We start from the raw sequence: 20,563 nt of genomic DNA, 5'->3' as shown, positions 1-20,563 counted from the left end.
AACCAACTCACCTTGGATGACGCGTCGCCGGCTGCGTGCGAGCACTCTACTCGCTGCCCCGCCGCCCGCTGACCTTGAGAGAGCCGGTTGACCACAAGCTATCGTCCGCAAACTGCATTGGCATAAGAATAGCCGGCAGATGCCACCGCCTGAATGTTTTGTCGCGTAAGAAAATATAGACACTTGTTCACGAAATTCCACCCTTTGACAAAAAGAAAAGGAAGACCAGAACCAGCTAGCTATGGGGTTAACATCCCTGTGCCTACGAAGGCTATGGAGACGGACCATGGGCTCCATTTATGGTAGGATAGGAATGGAAAAACCTCGTGGCCTCTCCCAAAGCCACCCACCATTCTGGTACTGAAGAAATCTGACATCGTCAGGTGACGGAGAAATTGCGATACGTATTTTTTATTACTGATTTTAACAGTCTTGATCGCAATACGGACCAATAGTAATTAGACACTACTGTATTGTATTGCTATTAGGACTATTAATATTTGTAATACCGGGTGATCAAAAAGTCAGTATAAATTTGAAAACGCAATAATGTAGATAGAGAGGTAAAAATTGACACACATGCTTGGAATGACATGGGGTTTTATTAGAACCACCCCATATTGCTAGAAGCGTGAAAGATCTCTTGCGCGCGTCGTTTGGTGATAATCGTGTGCTCACCCGCCACTTTCGTCATGCTTCGCCTCCCAAGTCCCCAGACTTCAGTCTGTGCGATTATTGGCTTTGGGGTTACCTGAAGTCGCAAGTGTATCGTGATCGACCGACATCTCTAGGGATGCTGAAATACAACATCCGACGCCAATGCCTCACAATAACTCCAGACTTGCTTTACAACATTCACAACATTATTCCTCGACTACAGCTATTGTTGAGGAATGATGGTGGACTTATTGAGCATTTCCTCTAAAGAACATCATATTTGCTTTGTCTTCCTTTGTTATGCTAATAATTGCTATTCTGATCAGATGAAGCGCTATCTGTCGGACATTTTTTGGACTTTTGTATTTTTTTTTTGGTTCTAATAAAACCCCATGTCATTCCAAGCATGTATGTCAATTTGTACCACTCTATCTACGTTATTCCGTAATTTATTCAGTTTTCAAAATTAAACTGACTTTTTGATCACCCGGTACTTCCAGCGTTTGCCTTATTAGATTTAAGGAAACCACGAAGAAAGTAAGTCTGTGGCCTGGCCCGGGACTCGAAGCTGGAACCTTCCTCTTTGCCGGAGATTCTCTTACTGTTTTTTGTAATGAAATCAATGCTAAAAAAATTTTGAGGTTTATGTGCCCGACTGATGAATTCGATGTTGACTTCCTCTCGAAATCTTCGGCCGAAGTTTCTTTAGCAATTTTTCCGGCGTTTCACCAGCATTAGTCAGCACTGTGAAAGATTCACCCTTCAGTGTTGACGGCGAAAAGTCCGAAAAATCATTAAACAAATTGCGGCGAAAAATCCCTACGCGAGCCAACAGACTGTACTAAATAAAACATTTTTTTATTATCTGCAAGAAAAACATTAAAAACTTGTAAATTAATTGAAGATATTTTATATCCGTCTGTGCAACTATGAGAAAGTGCGTACATTTATCACCAAACACGTTTCGTTTTTGTTGTGTCTAGACAAGACAGTCTAGACACAATCAGAGGAAGCCGAAAGGCACGCGCTAAGCTAAAGCAGGATGGCGTGAGGTCTGAAACAGGATACATAATGAATGCTATAAAGAAAAGTACGTAGCTTCTGGAATACTTAACTTTAATCCATCCTTTTGGTACATCTGGAGATTGTGGCGATACAAGTGAGACTCTTTAGATACATGCAATGTTACTAATGGCGCCTTGCTAGGTCGTAGCCATGGACTTAGCTGAAGGCTGTTCTAACTATCTGCTCTGCAAATGAGCGAGGCTTCGTCAGTGTGCATCGCTAGCTACGTCGTCCGTACAACTGGGGCGAGTGCTATCCCGTATCTCGAGACCTGCCTTGTGGTGGCGCTCGATCTGCGATCACATAGTGGCGACACGCGGGTCCGACATGTACTAATGGACCGCGGCCGATTTAAAGCTACCACCTAGCAAGTGTGGTGTCTGGCGGTGACACCACAGTTTTGTTGTTGTGAAACAAAATCAATAGTGATATCTTAGCCCGAATTACGTTTACATCAAAATTTTTTGTACATTTTTGTAATATTTCGTCGTTTAGTACTGATGTTAGGTGCCAAATCACACCTTGCATAACAGGGTAACACGCTTCTTACATACAAACAGTAGTAGAGTTACATTATGTCTTGTTCCACATCAAGAAATGTGTAGTGTTGCAAAGGAAGGAGGAATTACGCACAAGATATCAGTGACAAACGAGGGAATATCTGAAAAATCTTCAAGCAGACGACACTTTTAATGTAGCCGACAATGCGACATAAAATATCGCCACTGATAATACATTACACCAACAAAATGAAAAAGATTTGGCGATAATGCACACATTCGTGTAGTTGCATAGTCGGATTTAAAACACCTTCCGTAATTATTTAGCAACTACGGAGAATATGGTCACAAAAAAGAAGGACTAAAAAATTATAAATGAATTGCTTCTTGATAAAGCCTTTGGAATTTTCTTGTGAGCTAACTCATCTCTTGCAATTTGGAAATTTGTGGTAAGGTCTTATGGGTCCAAACTTCTGCGGTCATAGGTCCCTAAGCATACACACTATGTAATGTAATTTAAAATAACTTACACTAAGGACTACACACACGCACACCCATGCCCGAGGGAGAACTCGAGCTTCCGACGGAGGGTGTGGGGGTGTGGGGGGGGGGGGGGGGGGGGGGTGATCCGCGCGGACCGTGACAGGGCGCCCTAGACCGTTTTCAGTCAGGGGACTCGAACTGGGGCTTCCTCATGGCAGTCAGCCACACCGATGACTCAGCTACGGAGGTGGACTACATTACAGTTAAATGTTGTGTAACGCTCGCGAATAGTTCCCGTTTCGTGGTATTTATGCAATAACAAAAAGTGCGGGACTTTTGTTAATTGTTGGTGGTTGCCATGAAGCAAACCTGGATTTTCGTTAACTCGGCTATGCATTTTTGGACTGAACACAGTACTGACATTATTCGTAAATCAAGCTAACAGTATCCCGCTGCCTCTTAGACCCTCGTATATATACGACGAAAATAGAAGGAATTTGATGTTTCTTTCTGTGATGCATAAGTCCGGTATTGACTAATATCTTAAGGTATGTGAAATGTGAATTTAACGAAAAGATTATTTTATGCCACAATAACTGGTCACTCAGGTAAATTATCACCTTCAAGGGGAGTATCGTAAGACCCAGCAGAGCACGTGTTTGTAATGAGGATTTAAAAAAGCTAAGAGTGGAAGATGTACAGACGCCCCTAAAACAATAATTAGACCAAAGCATTAAAGTGACTTACTTTCCGACTCAATTATCTTGTCACTTGAATGGTTAACGAGCGTCGCAAATAGCTAACCTCAGATCCATGTACTGCACTGGGGGAGCGTTGCGCATCACATGGGTCTGTGAGTCTCAGGATGGCCGTTTTAGATAGTGGAGATCGGTTATCTGAAAACATAATTGTGGCTGTGTGGGTACATATTTTGTAATAGCAACCAGCTTCGTTTGCAGACGATAATTTTGTCGCACTACATAGAATATGGCGTCACCGTTTCTGTAAGCTGATAATGTAAGACAACAAAAGCTGTAGCAGGAGTTCTTTTTCAAGTTTTCTTCTGCAGCTGTTGCAAGAAAAATCGAATAAACAAGTAAGCTGTCTCTCAACCGGTGGCGCGTGTGGTGTCAGTTTCTCCGCGATACTGCACGTAGATTTTGTCATCCATTGCGAAATGTGAAAGCAAACATTCCCCTCGCTGAACAATGCAAACAGTGGTGAAAAGAATCGATAAAACGCAGTGCTGGTGGTCCGGTGCGCAGCCGCAGTGGTCTCCGATCACGTAGACAAAAGAATGACATGCTCTGCGTATCAGATCACCGACAGAATCATAAAAGCGGTTAGCTTTCGTTTGAGAGCCATTCAGCGACATTTCTGGAGCTTCTGTGAGGAGATAAAGGACTTTTATTACGAACAGATAGTGACCTAGTAGTAATAGGACACTGTCTTTACGTTGTCAGACTTCAGAACTTCAAGCAGCTAATGGCTAATACTCGAGTGACCACTTTGCTGGCTATTGTAAAGACAGCGGTGGGCGAAAGCTAATTATTTCACAACAGCATCGACTGAATTCCAGGGTAGGTATGTGAGACCACTACGAAGTAAAACGTTGCAACGCTTTGATCACTATTGTTAATGAACATAGTCCTTATAATGATGCATATCGACTGTACATTTTTACATTCGTCGTGTCAGCTTGCAGTAGTTGTCAATACATTGGACATTTCACATCATGAAACATTCGCGTATCGATTAGCATACAAACCTTCTCCAAAGAACCGTAAACAAGACTGTAAACTCAGTAGTAGTACGAAGATAAACTTGGAGAGCTTGAAAAATCCACCAAACAGTTGTAACTAATGAGCCGCCTGGTATTATTCAATGTACTTCATTAGCTTGTGATGTAACAAGATCCAGTATACATTCTCAAGTAGGCTGCTTTACATCTGTTGAAACCTAGTGTCAAGGAAGAAACCTTTGTTTGCAAGTGGTTGGCAGGTTTTATCAACCTCTCCAAGTTTTCAAACCATCTCTTTAATCCTTTATTATTCCAGTTTCAGCACAAAATATTAGAGTAAAACGTTGAGGGATAGAAATAATATGAACTATGGTTCACTGCACTATTGATAAATAAAAAGAATTCAGTCCATTTAAAAAATGTTGGTTTATCAAGCAAGAGGCGATAAACTAATAGCGACAAGTGACAGATCTTATGAATACATGTTTTTGGTTACGTTCACACTGTAAGACAAAAAATAATATCTCGTAAAAAGCAGTGTTCTGTATCTGGTGAAAAGACGGCAGTAAATTTTCCACGGGAAAAAATGAGACGATTCAAGAAATTAAAAAATAAATAGCTAGCCATCTGGCAAATCCTAGAAACTATCTTCATATTTAGATTACATGGCAGCACTATATTCATCATATACAAGCCTCTCAAAGAGTACATTGTGTTACTCTTAAATATTGAGGAATACGATCACATAAATGTCAATTATGCAAAACCATTTTAAAAATAGGTGAATAATACGAGGGGCGTTCAGAAAGTAAGCTCCGATCGGTCGCGAAATGGAAACGACTATGAAAATCCGATAAAGCTTTGCACAGATGTGTTGGGTAGTGTCTCTAGTATAACCCCAGTTAGCATCACGTCGCTCTTCTCATTTCTGAGCTCGCAGTGAGTGCGTAAAGATGTCTAGAAAATAGTGTCTGCCGCCAAGTACGAGGGCCTGGTGAGAAATTTCGCCTGAAGCTATGCAGCTAACATTACATAATTGTCGTGCTGTTTCTTCTTCAAGACAATTCTCAGCCGCATTCTGCAGGGGCAATGAAGATGCTCCTGCATCGTTTTCAAATGGAAATGTGAGATTACCCACAATACAGTCCGCAATTGTCTCCCCCTGAGTTTCATCCCTGGTCACATGAACCGCTGTCTCTGAAGACAACATTTTGACACAGACAACGAGGTGTAGGCCAGCGTGGAGAATTGGCGGAAAGCACTGGCGGCTGCCTTCTATGATGAGGCTATTGAAAAGTTGGTACAACGCTATGACAATAGTCTAAGTCAGAACGGCGACTACGTAGAGAAGTAGCTGAAAGGTGTAGCTAATTGTTACAAGTAAAACATTTCTGATGTTCACTGTGGTTTCAGTTTGGCAATCAATCGGAGCTTACTTTCTGAACAGGCCTCGTATAAGAAGAATAGCACAGCGTTTTGTGTAGTAGAGGTACTTCCGCCCCTTGTGCAAGACATTTTTTTTTCGCGTATTTATTAAGTAGAATGTGCAATTTGGATACGGCCTTTGTCAACAACAAAAATGCTGCCTGTATTGAACGATAATACTATATATTGTGGAAGTAGGTAATCACAGCTTCAACACATCACTTGTATCAATTTTGTCTAATATTACATTTCTAACGGCCTTTCCTCATGATGGGTTCTACGCAACATAGTGTATAAAGGAAGAATAAAAGACAATTAGTGGTTCGTTTAATATCCAGTATTCGGCTGGGCACAGTAAGCACAGTTACCATACTAAAAAGTTTATCACTGCCGTAACTAGGGTAAAGGGACGTCTTATTTTCGTGAAAGTGTGGGTTCAGTAAACTTTAACAACGTGAATTATACACCTAGAATCCACATTAAATTGTCATGACTGAGCTGCATTTGCTTTCCCTCACTTTACGCAGCAGTCACGTACCTCGTGCCAAGATATCGCGCGAAAGATCTCATGTCCGTAGGTAAGCACAACTACTACATTTGGAATTTTAGCTCTGCCGTAACTATTGTAACGGAAGTTTTACTTTCATAGAAGTGAGGGTTCATCAAACTTTTACTACACAAATAATACTCGTAGAGTTCATTTTAAATTATCATTACAAAGTGACAGTTGCTTTCTCCTACTTTACGCAGGAGTTACGTCCCCCACGGTGAAATATCGCACTAAAGATCTCATGTCAGTAAGTCGTTAGAAATGTTAGTTGAGCTTTCACCATTAATATTCTTGATGAAACTTCCTGGCAGATTAAAACTGTGTGCCGGACCGAGACTCGAACTCTGGACCTTTGCCTTTCGCGGGCAAGTGCTTTACCAACTGAGCTACCCAAGCACGACTCACGCCCCGTCCTCACAGCTTTACTTCTGCCAGTATCTCGTCTCCTACCTTCCAGACTTTCCAGAAACTCTCCTGCGAACCCTGCAGAACTAGCACTCCTGGAAGAAAGGATATTGCGGAGACATGGCTTAGCCACAGCCTGGGGGTTGTTTCTAGAATGAAGTTTTCACTCTACAGCGGAGTGTGCGCTGATATGAAACTTCCTCGCAGATTAAAACTGTGTGCCAGACCGAGACTCGAACTCGAGACCTTTGCCTGTCGCGGGCAAGTGCTCTACCATCTGAGCTACTCCGCTGCAGAGTGAAAATCTCATTCTGGAAACATCCCCCAGGCTGTGGCCAAGCCATGTCTCCGCAATATCCTTTCTTTCAGGAGTACTAGTTCTGCAAGGTTCGCAGGAGACCTTCTGTAAAGTTTGGAAGGTAGGAGACAAGATACTGGCAGAAGTAAAGCTGTGAGGTCGGGGCGTGAGTCGTGCTTGGGTAGCTCAGTTAGTAGAGCACTTGTCCGCGAAAGGCAAAGGTCCCGAGTTCGAGTCTCGGTCCGGCACACAGTTTTAATCTGCCAGGAAGTTTCATATCAGTGCACACTCCGCTGCAGAGTGAAAATCTCATTCTGGGAATATTCTTGATACTAGAAGAACAAGTTGGAAGCTTCTACTCAGTACTTCTTATTTTATCGGCTGAATTATTTCGAGTTCAGCTCTGTCAGCATGATCCAGGGCCTTTGAAAAAAGTGTCGGAACGACGCAAGGATGAGGGGCCGGGAGATAGTGAGAGAAAACTTACTGGCACATAATGGACACTGTTTCACTTCCCATGTTGCTTTCATTCTTTGGACCACTAACTGTATGCACACTCAACAGTTCTAACCACATTGCTCATACCCAGTTCTAATCATATTCGTACGTTCTGGCTGTGTTACTTGGTAAAGATAGGTTTTATGGAAGAAAAAGGAAAAGATATTTCCCAGGGAATTAGATCACAACCTGTGAACCGGATCGACTTGCGAAATAACTTCGAACACCTGCAAACGCGCAGTTGATGCGGCGGACTTGTGTGCACTTGCAAAAACTCAAGAGCTGCTACCAGCTGGCGGATGACGCACTGAGAGTGAAACCATAGCAGGAACATTCCAAATGCGGCGCGCAGCCTCCGACGACGCGACCCGTATACTGAGCAACCGGTTTTCCTGCTGACCGACATAGTACCCACCCGCATCTCTCTGGGCGCTCCCAGCCGCTTCACTACCGTTACGCTGCGTCTCGGCCTACGATGAGAAGATATGGGTGCACAACCACCGTACAGTAAATGCGCTGAAGATGAGAAATCGGTTTGAAACGATCCAGGCAAGTTCTTGCTTTCTTTTCCTCACAATTTCGGTGCTGTTTATGTATTCAAATTTTTTCTACCAGCCTTTTAAACGGCCGACTTTACGTCATCAGTACTTAGTTTGTGGAAATGACTATGCAGGCTATGTAGCGATAATTAGCACAGAATACAGTGAAGTATCAGTGTTGATAAAATAGCTTTTATTACAGCTGTACTCGGTATACTTTCAAGCTCATACAGACCGACTTCGACTAATTCTAACTATCCTCCTTTAGCTCCATCTGCCACATCTTTCTTGCTGACTCGACTCCATGCATCGTCGATCCAAACCTTTATCACTGTCTCCAGTCATACTGGAGTTACTTGGGTGATTTGACTTTTTCACCTTAAAGTATCGACATCTTTGAAGGATACCAGACGAGAATGATCAAACGGCAGAGAAGACGTGAAGGATTATCTGAGGGCGACCAGCATGGATAAAACCGGTGACAGTTAACATAAACTATGAGCGTGACTGGTATCAAACAGTTTTAATACCATGAATGACATTGCAGATATGAAAGCTAAGTAATTTAGCAAGAGCAAGCATTGAATGCAGGGGAGCAAATGTTACAACTATGTTCTTGAAAACAGCGACAAGTCTCACTCTTTTATTTTTTTATTACCTGCTTTTCTCTTAGAATCGACAAGAGCATCATCAGAATATACAGCTGAAAGTTGGCTGACAACATTAAAGTTTGCGTTTAAAGTTGGCAAATGGATCTAAAGATTAAACTTGCCGTCCACGTTATCATTTACTACCGCACTTTAAACGTAAGTTTAAGTACTATAGTACAGTCAATTTAATCTTTAGCACTCTCAACCAGCTTTAAACACAATCTTTAACGCTATCAGCCAACTTTCAACTGTATATCTGATGAGCGAAACGGCAAATAAATAAAACATTAAAAATTAAAAAGCTTGTGGCTGTTTTCAAGAACTTAGCTAAGTAATTATCATTACATGACAGAACAGTTGATTTACTCTTCTTCAGTTTTAGCTTTTTAAGAGCGCTCATGGTAGTCTATACGCCGCTGAAGAGTAAAATGGTCTCGTATCAATACGCAATCTTCTTTCTACTACTTTCTGCTTCAGTACCTAATGTCTGTAGACCCAGCACAGTGCTTGTAAACAATAAATGCAGTCTTGTACAAACAATAATTGGTCAAAATTGCCGGGCGCAACTGACAGTCCTAGGGCTTGCAAGTTTTTCCCTCATTACGCTGATGCAAACCAGCAACAATTTGCTTCAGCAGGGGTCAGTCATCCCACGACTAAAAAAAGCCAGTTCTTAGCATTATCTGATGTGGAACTTTGTGCGTAGTAGACAGTGAACTCCACAGAAACATATTTTGAAGTAACATCATTTCGTGGTCAACACAGATCTTCCACTACACTATTCCATAAAAATGATCGACGTTTAATGTAGGTGCACAAAACGTAATTCTGTAATATGCAAATTAAAAGATGTAACTATTCCGTATTACACCACTGTTTTCTTTTTTCTCTTTTCTGCGCTGATTTCTTAAATCCCATCTACGGAGATATCATAACAGATAAAACGTGGAAGTCGCTAGGATCGAAGTGCAAGAAGTAAGAATTTGGGCGCTACCACAACAATCCTCTCATTCTCTACAAAAACACGAACCAAAAGCAACAAGAATGGAATATGTCAACTACACAAAAGCACCAAATGAGAATGAAAACGATATAATATGAGAGATATGAAATATAGAGATATGAAATAAAACCGACACTTCATCCTTCTCGTTTTGATTTTACTTTTAGAATTAATATACACTGTAGCGTGCTTTCGGCTTCATTATAACTCCTCTAAGAAATAATTTTCACTTTCAGATTTCAGATAAGTTATACATTATATATCGGGATTTTCATTGTGCCAGTCTCTTCAGAATTAACTGATATAGAAGAACACTGAATATATTAAAAAGGAAAGCTGTAAACGACTTTGGATATTGTACGATACTTAAAATGTTTGGTAAAGGAGGACCATTTTGCTCTGTTCCCACCTCCAAAAGATTTCTCCCCGACAAGAACTGTTCTCAGCCTTTAGCCCTGAAATGTTTACGCCGATTTCTTTTTTCCAATGTACGTTTCCAGCTGTTGGTGACAGAAAGAAAGTACTCGATTTGCTCGCGAAAAAGCGTTACACGAATCGATGAGGGGGGAAATTTCTTGTGTAACGTCGGAGAAGAAATCTGGAACATCTTTCGCATCAGGAGTTTTCCCAAGCTTCGGAAATCATTCCACGGTGATTGTTTCCGCGACTGTGTCTGATTCGGAGAGGGACGAGGGACGCGACGAAATGAAGGTTTGCCGCTGTTGCTTCTGAGCATCTTCTAGATTAAAGGATCCCTCTGATGGAAATTCAGCGGTAGATTTGACGGCTAACAGTAAATCAAGAAGCTAACACAGTGGCAAAGCAACAGGCCTGTAAAAGTACCCGCACCCTGCCATATAATCTCAGACCTGAGTCGCAAATACACGCCTATGCATATTTCGCGTCCACGACAGATTGTAATGTAACAAAAACAGTTAAATCGATGAAACTTACTTAAATGGCTGCTCATCACAACAATACCTTTTTATCGACAGAAGAACTGAATTACGTCCTGTAACTAAGTCGAAACAAGGCCACAGGGGTAGACGATATGCCATCAGAACTATCGATAGCCTTGGGAGAGCCAAGCCATGACAAAACCCCGAAACTATTCCATTTGGTATGTAAGATGTATGAGACAGGCGTAATACCTTCAGACTTCAGGAAGAATGTAGCAGTTCCAATTCCAAAGAAAGCAGTTGCTGACAGGTGTGAAAATTACCGAGCTATCGAATTAATAAGTCATGGTTGCAAAATGCTAAGACTAAGAAGAATGGAAAAACTGGTAGAAGGCGACCGCGGGGAAGATCAGTTTGGATTCTGGAGAAATGTAGGAACACCCGAAGCCCTACTGACCTGCGACTTATGCTAGAAGACTGGGCAAGGAAAGACAAACCTATGTTTATAACATCTGTAGATTTAGAGAAAGCTTTTGACAATGGTGACTGGAATACTCTCTTTGAAATTCTGAAGAGAGCAGAGGTAAAACCCAAGGAATGAAGGGCTATTCACAACTTGTACAAAAAGCAGATGGCAGTGATAAAAGTCGAAGGGCGCGAATGGAAAGCACTGATTGAGAAGAGAGTGAGGCTGAGTTGTAGCCTACCCTCCATGTTATTCAGTCTGTAAATTGAGCCAGCAGTAAAGAAAACCAAAGAAAAATTTGGAGTAGGAATTAAAATTCAGGGAGAAGAGATAAAAACTTTAAGGTTTGGCGATGACACTGTAATTCTGTGAGAGGCAGCAAAGAACTTGGAAGAGCGGAATGGACACTGTCTTGAAAGGAGGATATAAGATGAACATCAACAAAAGCAAAACAATAATAATGGAATGCATTCGAATTAAATCCTGTGTTGCTAAGGGAATCATATTAGGAAACGGGACAATAAAAGTAGTAAATGAGTTTTGCCATTTTGGCAGTAAAATAACTAACGGTGGCAAGTAGAGAGGATGTAAAACTTAGACTGGCAATGCCAAGGAAAGCGTTTCTGCAGAAGAGAAATTTGTTAACATCTAATATTGATTTAAGTCTTTTCCGAAGATATCTGTCTGGAGTGTAGCCATGTGTGGAAGTGAAACATGGACGATAAACTGTTTAGACAAAAAGAGAATAGAAGCTTTCGAAATGTGGTGCTACAGAAGGATGTGGAGGATCACGTAACTAATGAGGAGATACTGAATAGAATTTGGGAGACAAGAAATTTGTGGCACAAGTTGATTAAAAGAAGGGATCGGTTGATAGGACACATTCTGAGGCAACAAGAACAAGAGATCACCGATTTAGTATTGGTAGGAAGTGTGAGGAGTAAAAATCGTAGAGGAAGACTAAGGGATGAATACAGTTAGAAGACTAGAAGGATGTGTGGTGTCACCGCCAGACACCACACTTGCTAGGTGGTAGCCTTTAAATCGGCCGCGGTCCGTTAGTACACGTCGGACCCGCGTGTCGCCACTGTCAGTGATAGCAGACCGAGCGCCACCACACGGCAGGTCTAGAGAGACTTACTAGCACTCGCCCCAGTTGTACAGCCGACTTTGCTAGGAAAGGTTCACTGAGAATTACGCTCTCATTTGCCGAGACGATAGTTAGCATAGCCTTCAGCTAAGTCAATTGCTACGACCTAGCAAGGCGCCATTTATCCTTTGCTATGTATCTAATGAAGCATATACAGTAACAAGACCAATGTTCACCAATTGTGGATTAAAGTTAAGTATTCCAGCAGCTACGTACTTTTCTTTATAGTATTCATTACGTATCCTGTTTCAGACCTCACGCCAGCCTGCGTGAGTTTAAGCGCGTGCCTTTGGGTTACCCGTCACTGTGGATTGGCTGTCTTGCCAGTCCACAACAGGATGTATGTTGCAATAGTTATTCGGAGATGAAGCGGCTAGCTCAGGATAGTATAGCATGGAGAGCTTCTTTAAACCAGTATTCGGACTGAAGATCACGACAACAGAAACTAAATGGAATTGCTTTTCAATGTGAAACAGCAGGAAACCTCACAGTTCATTTTATAAACATCTAAGGAAACTGTGGATCAGTTAAATGCTGCGTGACGTTTTACTGTAAGTATTTACTGGTTTATTCACGTTAGAAACAGCTATTTCTAAGGTACTCCTCACTGCTTAAGCTAACAGAACTCTGATTACATCATTGTTCAGCAGAAGATAACGATGAAGCTGCCATGTAACCTCTATTTTGTTAACCTGAATCGCAGACCAAATGGACAACATCAAGAAAATGTTTTACTACTTCGACAACGTCACTATGCCGCAGGATTATCTAGTGTATATACTTTGTAAATGAAGGCTCCCTGATTTCCATAATGCTCAGAGATCGTTTGTGAAGAGTCATTAAAAGCCATAATATATCTCAAACATTTGCTTTCCTTGATTTTATTAATACATTTGGTTGTGTTTTTAAGCGATAAGCTGATACATAGTTCTGTTCCTATTTGAAAAATATTTTATTTACATATTTTTTGGGTGCTTCCATCTCTCAGCTACGTAATGAAAAGCTTTTAAGCATCAAAATTTCAAGTTCGTCCGTGCTCGTTGACGCCAATAAATAATTATACTAATGCTTAGTAAAACGAAAGGCCACACGTCTCATTCGGAAACAATTGCAACAAGGTTGTTAAACAAGCAATGAATACTAATTGTTTTCTGGTCTGAAGAATTCCGGGGGGAGGGGGGGATACCTTAGCGATGAGTAACGAGGAAACTCAACGAAAATTTGTTTTCTCCAGCTTACAAATGTCAGACGCACAGGTTTTTACTTCTATGCGTCACGGACTAAATGTTCTCTTTCGTTGTCTATTCTTATGAGGTGGTTTTGATCAGAAGGCAATATTTGGAAGGGCCTTGCAAGACCGAGACGCCTTCCTGGTTTTTTCCTCGCAGAACGGGTACGAGAATGCGGCACTGTGCGTGTCGCCGAATAACTGCACAGCCTTGTCAGGGCTTTTATTGTTCTAACGCACGTTATATTCTAGTAGCGTGAGATTGGTGGTTTCCTCGTAGCATAATTATAGGGAACGAATTTTTATGCAACATATTCAGTGTAGATTTCAAAATCCAACTGACTGCGGTGGTGGTTCGCTTAGGCACTAATTAAATACTTAACTACGTTCCTATGCAGGATGTTTTAGAGAGTATGTGGGAAAAACAGTGACGTACGTGATGTGTTCTTTAACTTACCCAAGGCTCAATGGCTTGTGCACAGGCGAAATACAATGATGGAAAAACTGTTAAGCTATAAAAGATATTTGTCTGAGCCAGCAGTTAATGCAGACAGAATATCATATTCCACTTTGTCGTAAATATGCTATTCTCAAAGAGTGAGAGTATTAAACAGACAAGAGTGGTCTTTCAATGTTCATGTTTCTCGCATTACTACGCAAGATAGTTTATCATTGAAGAAAATAAGTTTCTGAGCTTTACTTTACTAGCTACAGCAGATAGACTGACTACCTACCGTTCTCACGCACGAAATGAGTTAAAAAAATTTCTCCTTTGATGCTTGTACAGCCGTAAGAATCGATTTTAAAGAACTGTCTTTCTAAGTAAATGATGTTCGAATGTTTGCCCTTAACGAATCATATATTAAATAACTGCCGCAACAGTTCCTTTAAGAAATTATCCTCAGCATTTGGTAACAATGCCTGTTAATTAACACGGCTGAGTGTCTGCTAGGTAGCCCTGCGTTCTTGTCAATGAACGAGCTTTATACGGGCCTCGAAAGATGGATGAAGGCCTCGATGAAGAAAAGCGCTGTTATTGAGGCATCAGGAAGCAGAAAGACGTCCCCGGTACCAGAATGAAATTTTCACTCCGCTGTGGAGTGTGCTCTGATATGGAACTTCCTGGCAGATTTAAACTGTTGGCCGGACCGAGACGCGAACTCGGTCAAATGCTCTACCAAGTGAAGTTTCGAAGGTAGGAGATGAGATACTGACGGAAGTAAAGATGTGAGGCCAGGTCCTTAGTTATTCTTGGTTAGCTCAGTCGGTAGAACACTTACCGCGAAAGGCGAAGGTCCCTAGTTCGGGTCTCGATCCGGCATATAGTTTTTATCCGCCAGGATGTTTCACGTACCGGGTAGATGATTAGCGGTACCAGATTCGTGTCGCAAGAAAGTTTTTAATGTGTTTCCCACATTTTGCGCCACTTTACAGAGCCTTGAAATACCTGAGGCGGATTAATTGGTCCGAGCTGAAACCCCACGACGCCTGCCTAAGGAGAGCTACAAATCAGAATGGTGCAAGTATGGCGGAAAAAAAGTTATCACTGACTTTCGAATCTTCAAAATCTACTAGAACACCATTAGATGGCACATAGTTGGATGCACATACCCTTAATCGATTATCAGGCAGAGAGAAATCTCCAAAAGCCTGTAGCAAAATTCATTTCGAGCTATACTCGCACTATGGAGTCACGAAGTTACCGCGGAAAAATCACTTTTGCGTGCACGTTACAGAGCCTGGAAATATCTGCGGGCGATCCATTGGCCCGAGTTGAAACCCGACAACGGCTGCCTAAGGAGAGCTGCGAGTCTGATGTTAACGGAAGGTGGTTCACAATTCGATACTGAGGAAGAAGACTGGAGAATCAATTCCGAAGAATGAAAAAATTGGACACGATTAATCGCTAGAAGTCGAAGTCCTTCGGTTGAATGACTAGTAGACACTGATCAGCGGCATCGCAGGACCACAGTTGGGTGCCCCTCGCTGGAACTGGAGCGCCCATGCGTGAAAGTGAAAGAAGAGGAAAACATCGATGAAGATCCGCGAGTAAAAATCAGAAGCCGTCGCTGGTGTACAGCAGGCGAGTACCTACCGTTTAGTGTAGGCGGAAGCACGAAGAAGAGCCAGCAGTTTCGGTATCGAGGACGTGGAGCAGCTGGTTTCCAGTAAGTAGGTCCACGCAGAAGCTCTCGCTATCACGGTCTCTTCGCGACTGGGGAGGGGAATCCTTCACTCCATTGTTCGCGCTATCTCGTCATCATCATCACCGGTGCCATTGGTTGGTACCGGGAAATGTGGAGGGGGGAGGAGAGAAATAGGGTAGGGAAAGTAGAGGGGAGGGGTGATACTGGGGTGGCGATTCAACGTAGGAACAAAAGAATGTCACGAGAAGTGGGAAGCAATTTTTTTCCTATCGGAAAGTGGAACCTAGTGACCCCCCGAGCCTTTAAATAGGGTAGAAGCGAATGGAAGAGGTTCCAGTTGCTTTTAGAGTACAGCCCGGAAGACATCTGTGTAGTACCATACTGGTGAATTCCGTGTTAGCCGCCATTTTCAAGAGATATAACATATTGTTTTGCGTGGGACTACATATTTGCTATAATTTTTAGGGTCTGTTTGATTTGTGAGAGAGAATTATCTGCAGTGATAGCTAGAGAAATTCCAAAGTTTTTTGCTAATAAAGGTAAAAATAATTGTTACTTCCTATAGATCTGTGTTAACAGAAATTTGCTATAACTTTTAGGGTCCATTGGCTTTCTGTAGGGGAGTTATTTGCAGTGATAGCTAGAATAATGCATTTATTTTGCTGAGAAAGGTAAAAATAGTTGTTACTTCCGAAGAAGTGTCTCCTTCGTAGGAGAGACTACTTCTTTGCTTATAGACAAATTTGTAAAGCTATCTATTTGGAAATTGTTGAGGCAGCTGCGAAAAACAGTGGCTTACCAGGCAGGACCACAGTTGGGTGGCCACGAAGTACGCGTTTCTCGGAGGTGTACTCTGTGTATATCAGCAAAAATTGGCAGCTAGAGGGATCTCTGCGTTGGCTGGTGCTGTTTAGGCTCTGGACTACGCAGTGAGGATCTGACCTGTAACAAAAGTCACGTTTCTGATTTGTTTTGCTACATTGCCATATACTTATCTTAAGACTGGTAAATATAAATTTATTACTTACAGAATAGATCTAGAACACTTTTATTCAGTATTTTAGTTTTACTGATAGTTCAATCCTCAGACAGTGAGGACTTTTTCTGCAGGACTTTGACACATATTTCGTTTAGAGAGGGCCGGTAAGGCAATTACGAAAGAAGCGGAAGCAGCTTATCCCCACACAAAGGCAGAGAACCAATTGTGTTGTTGAACAAACTGTGAGGTGGGATATATTACTCCGCGGAAGCGAAGTAAAGCTATGTCATCAGAACCATGAAGTCTGGCGTTACGTGTCCATCCAATGAAGATGGGAGCTGTTTACCATGATATAATTGTATTGGTGGTTATTTCAGTCTCTCCGAGGGTTGGATCTCTAATACACCCACCTCCGCAGCTGCACGGTCAGAGCGGCAGACTGCCATGGGATGAGGCCTGTGTTCTGTTCCCGACTGGTCGGGAAATTTTCACCGTACGCGGACTGGTATTGTATTATCCTTAGGTTAGTATTGTCATAACTGACATTCCGCTACGGAGCCGGCTCGATGGGCAACTCATAAAAGCTAATAAGGTGAAAAAAATTTTCGATTCAAACCAAAAGTATAGCCATCTTTCGATACATAGCGCGCTTAACGTGACAACATTACTTTGGAGACGTGCCAACAATTGTCGTTAGTTCGTCCTGTTGTTATAAAGAGAGGATTTTAGTGCTGTTGCAATATATAACCAACTAATGAAAGTTGGGAGCATTTCCTTCTTGCGTTTGCAATAAGGGTTTGCGCGAACGCTCGAGAGCGTACATTTTACTGAAAGCGTACGCAAGGCTGATTCCTCCTACTTGATAGGAAAACTAATTCAGATGCTTACCAACAAAAAAGTGTGTATATGTAATGTCAGTTAAGCTTTTTGCTTTGATGAAATGTAGTTTGTGTTGTAGCTTGCCGGCCGGGGTGGCCGAGTGGTTCTAGGCGCTACAGTCTGGAACCGCGCGACCGCTACGGTCGCAGGTTCGAATCCTGTCTCGGGCATAGATGTGTGTGATGTCCTTAGGTTCGTTAGGTTTAAGTAGATCTAAGTTCTAGGCGACTGATGACCTCAGAAGTTGAGTCCCATAGTGCTCTGAGCCATTTGAACCAATTTTGTTGCAGCTTGTTGTTATCGGTCTTGGATGTACTGACGAAACTGCGTTCATTACAACGTCGGTGTAGGCCAGTTACAGGGTGCACCTATTCTTTTTAGGGAGTGAGATAGGAAATCAGAAGCGAATCGTTTCTGAGGGAACCATCCCAGCATTCGCCTCAGGTGCTGAAGAGAAGCTTATGTGGGGATATCCGTAAAGGAGAATGAAAACGGGATGGACCTCATTCTTACGCTGTCTCTGGATTTTAGAAGATTCATCACGTGCGTTTCCCAGTGATTCCCTCGCTCTGAGCTTTTCGTCGGGGATATTTACTGTACAGTCAGGACGAGAATTTGACAGGTGTGACGTGAGCTGACGTAGTGTGGCGGCACCGCTGCAGCGGCTGTGCAGGGCGTGCGGCGTGGCTGAGACAACGCTGCGCTCCGCTCGGAATGCGGCTGCGGCCACCACGGCCAGGGTCTGGGTCGCCGACCTGCAGCGAGCGGCGTGTAGCGGGCTGACGCCGGCCGCCCGGCTCAAGGGGAAGGCTACGGCGCTGAGCCGGTAGCCGCCGGCACCAGCTGGCGAGTGCGCGGCTCGGGCCGGTCTCACTGGGTCGCCACCGTTATCACTTCGCATTGCTATCAGCGAATTTAATTGTCACTGGTAAGCTGTGCGGTCACATTCGATGTTGTGAGCAGAAGGAGCTTTGGTATTCCATTTAGTGCAGTGCTTCCATATTAGACTTTTAGCGGGCTCGAAAAAGTAAATAAAGGAAAAAAAAACTCCGGGTATTTGTTAATGTGCATGTGCGTTTCACTTTTTCACTTTCTACGTAAGCTCTTCCTCCTTCTCCATATCATATATATATATGTGCGTCTGTGTGTGTGTGTGTGTGTGTGTGTGAAGCAGGATATCCAGCAGGTGGTGTTTGTAAAATGTTACTATTACTTCCACAAATGCACTACAGCGCCGCAGGATGGAACGACGACGATGCGTGTCTCCGAATGCTGAGGATATGCTTTATTCCAGTTGGCACGATTAATCTCAGCTGTCAGAATTCTTCTACACGTTTCAGTATTGTTATTGGTCTTATGTAGATACTATTAATGTCAAGGAACCAAGGGGTGAGAACAAGAGACAGCGATAATTTCGACATTCCGAACAGGAATCCACCAAATGCTCAAAATGCAGATTCCTACAAAGCACTGGATTCGTAACTGGGGCTGTGTAAAACATGTAATCTCACACGACTCAGTGTCTCGGAAAAATAAAATACTATTGTATTGCGCCAGCTATAGGCCGTTAAATGTGAAATCGATTCTGTGATAGCACTCAAAAAGTACGGTCATCGTAGTGTAAACAGTCTTCGAATGTAGACACACAAAGTACCCATAAACTTCACTAGGTATTTATCAGTGCCATGTTTTTGCCTACATTTCGTCCCCTGATGAATCTTGAGTTACCTTAGTACCAGTTAATTACAAAAGTCACAGTTCGTTATTAGACGTCGCTGTCACATTACAATTTGCACTTCACTGTCAAAAAAGCTTATCATTGCTGAGGTGATCGTAAAATTAACTTCCTGTTGACGCGTGTCACTTCAAACGAAACATTGTAGCATTCGATTAAGCAATAACGCTAAGTTATAAAAAGTTCATGTCTTTTTAGTTTATTTATTTTCAATCATGTAAAACATCGTCGAGTAATTTTATTATACAATAGTTGAACTAACTTTCGCCCAGTGGCACGTATCAGTTATGCTGAAATCTTATGTGAAAGTGATAGGATGTTATCACGTAGAAACATGCGAGTGTCTCAATAATTTATACACGTCCGTTACTTTACAAAGGCAATAATGTCGCTTGTGTTCGCATCTGACCCCAGCATCCAAACTTACATGAAATACGAGTGAGACGCAATCTCCCGACCAAAAATACCATGCGATCAGTTAATGTGGTAAAAAAACTATAGTGGCTCACGAGCTGTGAAGAAATTTAGACTTTAACCTAAGTATTAGTATTCTATTACAAAGATGGACCGCTGTCACGCCGAAATTCCCGAAACTCTTAAGTAATTCACATACTTTCAGAATGTGGTTGGTGTTTGTGTCTTGACCCTGCATTGAAGTCTCCACAGATGCGTTGAAAAAGATCATGGTAGTTCATGACTGTGTACGTATTTAGACTAACCTTTATCTGAAGAATAGTGATGTATTGAAAGAGGTGGACAATTGTCACATTGAAATTTTCGACTGCCTAAATAATTCTTACACTTTCAGAATACCATACGAGGCATTGGATATGCGATTGGTGCTGGTGTCTGGGCCCTGCATCGAAGTCTCCAGTGGCTACTCACTGTGCGTGCGGTGCGGCAGGTCAGGTAGTGAGGCAGCGACTGCTCGGTGCGGCGTGCTGCGAGCGACTGAGCGGCTGGGCTGGTGCGCGGCTGACTCTCTACCGCTGCGGCCCGCCTCTCTCTAGGTCATAGCGTAGCTCAGTGCGACTGCCCGCCGGTCGCATTCCTCTTACCGCCGGCGCAACCGTTCCTAATTGTCGGTGGCGAGAGGCAGTTTTTAGACCGCTGCTTACTGAATACACAATCAGCCGGACACGCACGCGTACGAACAGGTACCGGCTTTGTTCTCCGCTGCTCCGAAAGAGTGCCGAGGGGGCAAGAATCAGTTTGCCTGGCCCCGCTGTCTACGATACCTGTATTTTCGTGTGCTGGCACCCGCCT

The 20,563-nt window shown here is 42.7% G+C and overlaps 1 protein-coding gene across 1 annotated transcript in view; it reads right to left on the bottom strand.

Annotated features, from left to right (window-relative positions):
• LOC126413115 (calphotin) overlaps positions 1-20,241 on the bottom strand; it is an 831,469-nt gene extending 811,228 nt beyond the window's left edge. The window contains exons 1-2 of the mRNA XM_050083006.1: positions 20,183-20,241; positions 16,504-16,646 (exon numbers count right to left, since the gene is read on the bottom strand). The gene's annotated coding sequence lies outside the window, so the exon portion shown is untranslated. The remainder of the gene's footprint in view (positions 1-16,503; positions 16,647-20,182) is intronic.
• Between the last annotated feature and the right edge of the window lie 322 nt (positions 20,242-20,563).

The sequence above is a fragment of the Schistocerca serialis genome, chromosome 7 (genome assembly GCF_023864345.2).
Source record: "Schistocerca serialis cubense isolate TAMUIC-IGC-003099 chromosome 7, iqSchSeri2.2, whole genome shotgun sequence".
Lineage (NCBI taxonomy): Eukaryota > Metazoa > Arthropoda > Insecta > Orthoptera > Acrididae > Schistocerca > Schistocerca serialis.
Note: the sequence above shows the minus strand (reverse complement) of the source record. Positions and strands in the feature narration are given on the sequence as shown.